The sequence below is a fragment of the Lathyrus oleraceus genome, chromosome 2 (genome assembly GCF_024323335.1).
Source record: "Lathyrus oleraceus cultivar Zhongwan6 chromosome 2, CAAS_Psat_ZW6_1.0, whole genome shotgun sequence".
NCBI classification, from domain to species: Eukaryota; Viridiplantae; Streptophyta; class Magnoliopsida; order Fabales; family Fabaceae; genus Lathyrus; species Lathyrus oleraceus.
This window is the reverse complement of record NC_066580.1, coordinates 199,922,159-199,931,031: the sequence shown is the minus strand read 5'-3', so window position 1 is coordinate 199,931,031 and position 8,873 is coordinate 199,922,159. Positions and strand designations below refer to the sequence as shown.

General features: G+C 37.7%; 1 non-coding gene across 1 annotated transcript; it reads right to left on the bottom strand.

Annotated features, from left to right (window-relative positions):
- Window positions 1–8,395: 8,395 nt before the first annotated feature.
- Window positions 8,396–8,502, bottom strand: LOC127124723 (small nucleolar RNA R71). Its single transcript, XR_007804186.1, has one exon. It is a non-coding gene; the product is annotated as a small nucleolar RNA R71 (small nucleolar RNA).
- Between the last annotated feature and the right edge of the window lie 371 nt (window positions 8,503–8,873).

Here is an 8,873-nt window from a genome sequence, read left to right as displayed (position 1 = left end):
CCTTCTCAGACACCTTCTTCAATCCTCATCCCCATGTTTACCATTTTGGTAAAGTCACTGGGGGAACTGGCAATCATGCGTTCATAGTAAAATGAACGCAGGGTCTTCAAAAAGATATTTGTCATCTCCTTCTCTTCTAAAGGAGGGGTGATTTGAGCAGCCAATTCTCTCCATCTCTGCGCATATTCTTTGAATTTCTCCTTATCCTTCTGAGACATAGACCTTAACTGGTCTCTATCAGGCGCCATGTCCATATTATATTTATACTGCTTGACAAAAGCTTCTCCCAAATCATTGAATGTCCAGATGTTTGCACTGTCCAACCCCATATACCATCTGAGCGCAACACCAGTCATACTATCTTGGAAGTAGTGGATTAACAGTTGGTCGTTATCTGTTTGGGTAGACATTTTACAGGTATACATCAATAAATGATTGAGAGAACATGAGTTCCCTATGTATTTTTCAAAGTCAGGCACTTTGAACTTCACCTGAATCTTCACATTCGAAATCAGACATAACTCAGTAGCACTCTTCCCAAAAAGATCCTTACCTCTCAACGTCTTCAATTCCTTGCGCAGTTCAAGAAATTGATCCTTCATCTCTTCCATTTTCTCATAAACATTCGGGCCCTCAGATGGCTCGGAATAAAAAATGGTGTCCTCCACACGGTGTAAGGTGTGCACAACGAGAGGTGGCACAGACATGACCGAGCTAGATGCCGGTATGGAAGCAAAAGTAGGCGCAAAGCCTTCAGGCACGAAATTCGGCGGCATTCCCCACGGGAATCCGACAGGCATGGCAGGTGCAAAATGAGCGGTAGCAGCAGGCATGGTAGAGGTAGCCACCTCTAAAATAACAGTCTTTTCAGGATGAGGAGTTGCGGGTGTTGGAGACGACTGGCTCTGAGCAGCTAACACTGACTCCATCATGGCAGTCAGGCGGGCGATCTCGTCCTTCATCCCTCTATTCTCTTGCTCAAGATGTTCCATGATTCTCAGATGATTGGCGCGAGTGTTGTAAGTCAGCTTGGCTGAAGCACAGAAGAAACACCAATGAGACATCTGGCGAAAGAGAAACATACTTATGCAAATGATGCATGGAATGCAATGCTTGTTTATTTATTTTTATTTTTCGTGGAACTTACTATATTGTTTGCAAATATATATATATATATATATATATATATATATATATATATATATATATATATATATATATATATATATATATATATATATATATATATATATATAACAATAATTGCAACAACTTGATATGGCCATAAAAATCTCTTTTTATTTATATAATTGGAAGGATTACACTGAGTACAATTTCAGAAACCAAATAAAAATAAAAGAGAAAAGGAGACTAGTCATCCTAAGGATCCCTAATAACAACGTCAGAAGATCTGGCTGTAGGCATGTACTTCCTGCGAATGCGTCGAATCTCGGTCTCGAAAGAAGCCTTCATCTGAGTCTTCTCGAGGACAAGCTGATCAACAATCTTCTTCCAAGCGACGGAAGGCTGAGGCATGCTAGAGGAAGATGAAACCTCCGGCTCTCTCTGTCTCTTTGTCACTCGGTCTTCAAGTAGCTCGATAAGTGCATCTTTGTCCTTAGATCCCAACTGCAACTCTTCATGCTTCTTGCTCAAAGCATGAAAACGCTCTTCCCACATATCCTTCTCTTGCTTCATCTTGGTGAGTGTGTATTCCAACTCCTCTATATCTTGGTTAGGGAGAGTTAATGGCTCAACCACAACCATAGATATAGGTCTCTCACAAGGATAAGGCATCTTCAACTCAAAAGCTCTCTTCTTCACCCAAAGAGTGTAAGCTTCTAAAGCCACACAATTGCGCAGACCAAGCTCAAATCTTCCTTTCCTATGCACATTATGCCAAGCATGCACAATCTTCTGCTTCAAACGTTGGGGATCTTTACCCTCTTGATAGAAAAGACCTTCTAACAAAGTGTTATTAGGTTTGGCTCTCAAGGGGAACCCAAGTTGACGACGAGCCAAAGCAGGGTTGTAGTTAATTCCTCATTGTGTACCAATGAGAGGTACATTAGAGAATTCACCACAACAATCAATAATCTCCAAAATGCCTAAAGAAGGATCATACCAAACTGTATCATCATTAGTAAGAGACATAAGTCTCTGAGACCACCGTAGACATTGTTTGTTCTCCACAAAAGCAGGTGTCTGAGGCAAGTGCGAAATAAACCACTTGTATAGAAGAGGAATGAAACAGACAATAGTTCCAACACCCTTAGAATTCCTTAGATGCAAAAAGAAATACATATCACCCAACAAAGTAGGCACATGATTCCCAATCAAGAAAAGTCTAATGGCGTTAACATCAACAAAGCCGTTAATGTTAGGGAACAAAGCTAATCCATAAATGAGAAAAACAAAGATAGCTGCAAAAGCGTCCACACTACCAGCTTGAGCAAAGGAAGTAGCTTCCTTGATGAGGAAATCAGATGGCAACCCAAACAATCCTACTTTCTTCACCCAATGAGCCTTTATCTCAGACTTCTTCAAGTGAAGAGCTTCACCAATAAGATGATATCTGGGAATCTCTTCCAATCCACTAAAAGGTACCTTGCTAGAAACAGGTATTCCCAAGAGATGGGCATACTCCTCCAACGTAGGCAAAAGCTGATAATCAGGAAAAGTGAAGCAACGGTAGAGAGGATCATAGAACTGAACCAACACACTCAGAAGTCCTTCAACCACATCGGAAGACAAGAAATATATAAGCTTCCTATGGCGTTGTTTGAAGTCCAAGGGATCTAATACAAAAGATGTTAGCTTCCTTAACTCTTTCAAGTCGGGACATCTGAAACTGTACTTCTTAGTGTTCCTTCGTCCATAATCCATGGTCTAAAAATATTTGCAAGTAATACCACAGATCCTTGAAATTTTCGTGTGATGAATGTTATGATGTGCATGAATGCATGAATGCATGAATGCATGAATGCAACAATCACAAATAAGGGATCACACACAAGGAAAACAAACAAAGTTCAAGGGATGAATCAAGTCATTGTCAAGATCAATCTTCCATTTTGGTAGATTATGGTTTACACCTTCTCAACACCCAAGTTCCATTGATATTGACAAGAATTGATTGGATCAACCAAGAATCAAGGGTTTGCTGTGAGTCACGAGCATGGAGTCTGGGTAAGAACCATCCCAAAGGAGTGAACTAAGGATGAAACCTGTAGATCATGTTCTAAAAAGTTCCCACAGTCTTAATTCCATCTCTCAGATATTACAGGTTAAGATGACTGACTCATCGACCCATAATATTCTCAAGAGAAACGCGTCTGAGTGTAGTATCGTGTAACAACTTTTATCAAGTCTACACTTGAATAGTCCCCGCATTACGTCCTAAATAGGCCAAGAGGGGGTAAATCTTCTACGGTCCTTAACTTCTCGGACCAAATTAGAGATAACAATGCCTAACCACAACTACTTATGTGACATTTCCAAATCTGAAAGGGTCTCCATTGAGCATATGGATCTATAGCCAACTTGTTAAGGACTACTCCACACAAGTCGAACATGACTATACCATCCTCCTATCTTAATTTCACTCGAGTTCAGGTTAGAACTTATCTCACCACTCAAAGATCACCAAGCATAACAAACAGATTATATCACACAAATATACATACATCACATATATACAATTATATACACACAAAAAAGTAGGCTAAACCCACTGGAGACTACTCCCCAGCAGAGACCCCACTTAATTTCTGTAGCGGTAAATTCATGATCATCAAGCTATGGATAAGAAAGACATCAAATAACAAGAGTCGCCACCGCGCTTTTATTGTTTCCAAGGGAAAAGGGAAAAGTACGAACAAAACCCAAAAGTAAGAAGTTTTCAAATCAAAACTAATAAAATGTCAGAGATTACAAGTAAGGGGGTTGGTTACACAGAGGGGAGGTGTTAGCACCCAAAGTGTCCTAGGTACTCCTGGGGAGCCCTTTCTTGTGTGCATATGTATTTTGGACAAAGTGATGTTTACAAACAAATAGAATGGGGGGATGACAGAAGAATTTATTGATTATATTTTTGTGTTTGACAAGACCTTCGGATTTGTCCCTACGTACCAACATAAAAATGAGGGATCAAAACCTCGTAGTTCGTGATACAAATTTCAAAGTCGATGCATTGCTTTTAATAAAAAATTAAGTTTGAAAGGCACAAGGGCCTAGAAAATGGTTTGAATGAGTTAGTTCTTTTTGGCTTTTGAAAATTTTAAGTCAAGTATAGTTAAGTTTACTTACAAGTTTGATTTAAGAAAAGAAGTTTGAAAATGCAATGGCATAAGGCCAAAGTTTCTAGTTTGCAAAGTGGTCAAAGTTAAGAAAAAAACAAGTTCAATCAAAGAAGTTTTTTTAAAAGGAGGGAGAGATTTTTAAAATAAAGAGATGGAGAGGAGATCAAGAGACTAATCCTAAGCACAAATTTAAAAGTTAAGAGTTGAAAAGATCTGACCGATGGGTAACAATCCAATAGACAAGAATGTCATATAGAAACCCCAAGTTCCCTTGGATATTAGAATCAAGCAACAAACAATGCATACAATATTATCTTGAAGAGAAAGGCATCAAATAAAGATAGCCCCATCCAAGCTTTAGCCACTCCATAATCTCCTTCAAATTTGCTCATGTAACAGATGAATTCCACAAGTCACAGATTCAAAATAACAGCTTCAAAATGATCATGTAGCAGATGAAGTTTCAAATTGCAAGCACTTAATTACATGAAAGTTGGCATTGGCCAAGTCCTTTTGCGTAGGGATGTTGCCTAAATTCTAGGTCCAATTGTCCAAGATCACACAATATGGTCCAAGTGGACAAAGTGAAAAGGCATTAATATAAACAATTAGAATGGTATGTATAATGGCAAATGAATAGAGCTTAAAAATTAAAGTGCATTAAAAGTAAATGGCTTGAAATTAAATGTTAGTTGTTAATGAGTTAGAAGTTAGTATTGTTTTTGATTTTTTTAAGTCATTCTTTGGAGAACACTCAACCCACTTATCACAAGCATGGATCCTTGAACCAAGACATCTTCCAAAGGAAGGATAAAAGGCCAAGTTCCACACAATACCATGAAAGAGGGGAGACTTACAATCTCACTAACTAGAATGTTATACCTTTTGTATCAAAAATTTAGCGCTATGTTAAGCAATTGTAATTGGACTTATGTAGAAGTCACAACTATTTGAGGTCGGGCAATAGAATTTTGGTGTTAATGCATGTTAGAGACATAGTATAATGGACTATGCTCATGAAACATACCACACACAAAAAGAATTTGCAAAAGAGGTGGCCTAATCTTATCCATGCTTATGTTAATTTTTCAATCAACTAGCCTTAGGATTTAGAGACATCATAGACCAAATGAAATGGATGCATAAAGAAGGGGAATTAGATGAAGAGGGAGGGGAATGGTTCAAAACTCAAATTGGTCAAAGGAGGACTTTTACCAAATTAAGATCATTCATTCATTTTGGGAGATGGAATGTACATTCTATCAATCCCCTAAATCCAATGATCTTAACCTAGCAAAGTCAAATCAACCTTGACCAAGGCCCAACAACACAAGTCAAACCTATACAAACCATCAAAATGGCTCAACACAATTATTTGGCATTTATTCAAATAAAAAATACTAAAAAATAATGCATTAAATTAAATATGATTTGTCAAATTCCTAAAACCTCATCAAAACACCAAAGAAATGGCCATGAGATTTATCATAGGTCAAACAAGGTCAAATGACTTTGGAGAAAAAATTTCAGAATTTTTAGAGACTTAAAATTATTTTTAAACAATTAAAAATATTCAAAAAATCAATTAAATCATGAAAAATATTAATAATGATCCAAAAAAATAATTTTAATTCAAAATATGAAAGAGGAATTTATTTAAATGTTTTTTGTGAAACTCTCATATTTTTTGGATCAATATTAAAACTAATATGAATTAATGAAAATCAAATGAAATAAAATGAAAATCAAAAAATCAAAAAAAGCGTGGACCAATTGATCTCCCTCATTAATTGAGGTGGCAGATCAAGTGGTCATCAGCGCGCTTTCCACCATGGACTTAAGTCAATGCGCCACAGGAATGGTAATCAAAACCAACGTGTGAGATTAAAACATTTTAAATGAGATCAATGGCTCAGAACCTGTCCAGCACACCAACGGCGCTGGACCTCCCGTCACCTTCTCAGGAGAGGTCCACCGGACTGGTTCACTCATCACCATCAAGAAAATGAAAAAAGAGGACATGATCTAAAAGAATAAATGGCTTAGAGCACGAATCTGACCTCAATTTTAACTAACTCCACACATATAGAAAGATATAAGGAGTTGAATTTTGAGGTGTGTCAACTGAGTTGCTTCGATTTGACCTCAAAGCAACTCAATCTTCTTGCCTACATTGGTAGGACTTCAGACAACCAAAGATCCAAGAGAGTTGATGAGAATTGAGTGAGAATCGAAGAGATGAAGATTTCTGAAATTTACCTTCAATGTTGTGCAGAAATGGATCTTGCTTGCTTCAAACTTGATCTGATCACACTTAAGAAGCTTGTAGAAGTGGTATGGAAATGGTACAAAGCTTTGGATCCTGGAGTTTTTGAATCTCCAAACAGTGAGATTCAAACTCAATTTTCAAGTTGAAAATTCTCAGGTTTTCCTTTGAGTGGTGAGGGTTTCAATTGGGGGGCAAAGTTGGCGCGCAAGGTGTCTTTGAATTAGGCTCCAAGGACATGTACTTATAACATTTGAGAGTGATATTTGCACACTTGAAAAATTGCTAAATTTGGACATGGTGATGCACAAGCTTGCATGGGCGTGTACAGGCCCATGAAGCAATCCAATTTGATCCATGTACAACTGTTCTGAATTTCAAATGAGGCTTGGATGTCAAGGCAATGTGAAATGGGATTTTGAACATTTGATTTCGTCCAATGATGCAGCTTTGTTAAGACCATGCGTAGCTCTAGTAAATCTCATCCAAAATGCATGAAATTAGGTTCTTTGGAAAGCTTAGATCAAGGGGAACAACTTTGATGTTGGGAATTTTTTCATTTGGAACTTGGATCATGGTGAATGTTTAGGTGGAAGTTTGGAAATTTCAACATAATTGAAATTTTTTCTAAGTGTTAAGCCGTATATCTCAATATTCCACCTTGCTTAACTTTTTATGTGAGCTTCAAATGAGAAAAGTGTATTTATCAAAGTTGTAGATATTTCAAAGAACTTCAAAATAGTCACTAATTTCATATCATTTGGATTTAAAATGATAGAGTTATGCATTTTTGAAGTTGAGGAAAATCACTTATTCAATGGTATAGGGCAAAAATGACCTATAATGTTTCAACATAGAAAATGATTTTACAAGAAAAAATAGCTATAGGTCTCAACATGAAAGTTGTTTGGAATGTCATTTAGAGTAACGTTGATCTTGGAATCATTTTCATATGGTGAAAATTGTAGGAGATAGGGTCTAGGGAGACCCAGTTTTGATTAGATGAATTCATCTGGCCAACCACCATCAACCAACTTGCTAAACTTCAATTCTCTTGACTTTCTAGGCTCATGGTAGATTATATATGCACAAGATAGTAATTTTGAAGTTTCCCTTGAGAAATTTGATCAATTGGTGAGATAGCTTATTGGAGAAGTTACTAAAGATACCTAGTCAAACTAGGGTTTCCAAGTCAAATCACATCCAAATTCTTGAAGAATACTTGATCAATATGACATGTAGAGATCATTGGGACTCATATATGATGCTTTGAGACATTGTGGATCAATCTTTGATGGTGCTCTTAGCCATGAGGGTCTTAGATCCTAGGTGTGAACTTGATATATCAAATGGGGATCATGCCCTTCCTACAAAAGAGTTAGGCAAATGCAAAGACATATTTTTGGTATTTTGGTTAGTAAAATGACAATATACAAGTATGATACAATCACATGGTGCTTGGTGATCTCTCCCAAAACAAACCCAATGAAATAGGGGCGAGGAGGATGCCAAGGTATGATCCCAATGCTAATGCATATGATGAAATTGCATGAGGGATCTTAGGGTCAAAATTGGGGTCTTACAATTACCACATGAAATATACATACACAATACATACAATAGTAACACGTGCACACATTTGCAATACGCAGACACAGTGAAAGCAAATGGTGTTAGCCCTGAAGCTATAAGACTATGTCTTTTCCAATTCTCATTAAGAGATAGAGCTAGAGCTTGGATCCAGTCTCTATCATCCAACTCTGTCACTACGTGGAACGAGTTGAAGAAAGTTTTCTTAGCATGATATTTCCCACCTAGTAAGACGGCTATGCTAAGAGCCCAAATAAACGGGTTTAAACAAAAAGATAATGAATCACTTTTTGAAGCTTGGGAGAGATACAAAGACATGATGAGGCTTTGTACATATCAAGGTATAGAAGAATGGTTAATCATCCATACCTTTTACAACGGTCTCTTGTATAACACAAGATTGACCATAATCGCCGCCGCAGATGCCACACTGATGGATAAACCCTACAATAAGGCCTATCAACTTATCGAAAGTATGGCCCAGAATCATTACCAGTGGGGAAGCGAAAGAACCTCCTTAGAGAAACCTCCAACAAAAGGCGACATGTATGAATTAAGCAGTCTTGACCATGTCAGCGCCAAGGTAGACGCTCTTACTCAAAAGATAGACAACTTACCATAACACCCGCAGCCACCGTGGCTGCCGTAGCACCAAACTGCAAGATATGCGGAGTTCCGGGGCATGCTGCCCCAGAATGTCAACTGTTGATAGGAAC